The sequence below is a fragment of the Coregonus clupeaformis genome, unplaced genomic scaffold, assembly GCF_020615455.1.
Source record: "Coregonus clupeaformis isolate EN_2021a unplaced genomic scaffold, ASM2061545v1 scaf3434, whole genome shotgun sequence".
Taxonomy (NCBI): Eukaryota; Metazoa; Chordata; class Actinopteri; order Salmoniformes; family Salmonidae; genus Coregonus; species Coregonus clupeaformis.
The window spans coordinates 6103-7500 of NW_025536888.1; positions in this window are offsets into that span (position 1 = coordinate 6103).

A 1398-nucleotide genomic window follows, 5' to 3' on the forward strand; every position below is an offset into this window, starting at 1 on the left:
TCACTGGTTGCTGAGGGAGGAGGAAGTCAATGGGGGTGAATGTTACCGGTGTGGAAGGGCTAGCTAGTTAGTGGTGCGAACTAGTAGCGTTTAGAGTGGTGACGTAACTTGCTCTGCGACCTGGAAGTAGTTGTTTGCCTTGCTTTGCAAGGGTCACGGCTTTTGCGGAGCGACGGGCAACGGTGCTTCGAAGGTGACTGTGTTGTCGATGTGTGCAGAGAGGGTCCCTGTTAAAGCCCATGAGGGACGGAAGCAAAACCGTTACATTGATGCTATTGATCCAGATCACTGTGTGAATTGATAGAGAGTATAAGAGGGATTGTCTTACCAACACATGGCGGCATAGGATAACATAGTCATTAAAGTGTAATTGCATCACTGTGAATAGATGTTTTGTTTGTTTTGACTATAACTTAAAAATAATTTGTCATATGTTAAAGTACCGTTAGATGGAAAGTCAGCGATAGAGAATAATAGATATTGTAGAGGATTTTCTGTGTTAAAAGGATAAGTAGGTTAATTGGGAGATGAGAAGTGTTGAATTGGATTGTTTGAGTAGACTGGTATTAAAATAATGCTTTCTAGTTAGGTGAATGAAAATATGTTATTAAGTAGTAGTGGTTGTGTGGATAGTATTTACTAATGCCATGATTTAGTAAGAGGGTGAAAGAGGTAGTAGTGCTAGTTGGGCTATATTGAGATGTACAGGGCTCAGAGGGTAATGTGGAGCATATGTCTGGATAGTTGAATATAGAACGTTCTTTGACAATTTGTAATTATAATTATTAAATTCTATAGTTTGTTTAAACAACAGTGAGTTATTCTAAAAACGATAATCTGTTTCTGGTACGTTGAACAATGGGGGATAGTTTTTACCATTAGGCTGATGGAGTAGTAACATTTTTTTGTAAGTGATGAAGTTATTAAACAACAGGTTGTTATTTTAAAACATCAATGCAACAAGTGGAGATGATGACATTACCAAACAGGGGTTATAGGTTTATATTAGAAGGTGTAGTGAACTTAAGGAAACGTGGTATTATCTGATGTGTTTTGAGTGGGATTGATGGAAGTCCCCTACAGTATATGTTAAGGGAAAGTAGGAGACAACATCTCAAACCATTTTTTAAATAGATGCCTGGGGTAAAATATCTCGGCTTCCTTACGCGGAGTAATTGATTATATTGGCGAATTAATGAAATATGACATTTAGAGGGGTGACAGGAGCATTGTTTTCTTTTGTGTCTTTTGTTTTCTTTCTTTGTCTAGTAGTTTGAATGGCAAGAGGCGAAGCACGGCTTTGTTAGACGAACCCGTATCGAATCTATTAAATATTTGTATGAACTCTCATCTAAGTGTTAAACATCTTCTTGCATCATGAACTACTTGATACCCGAG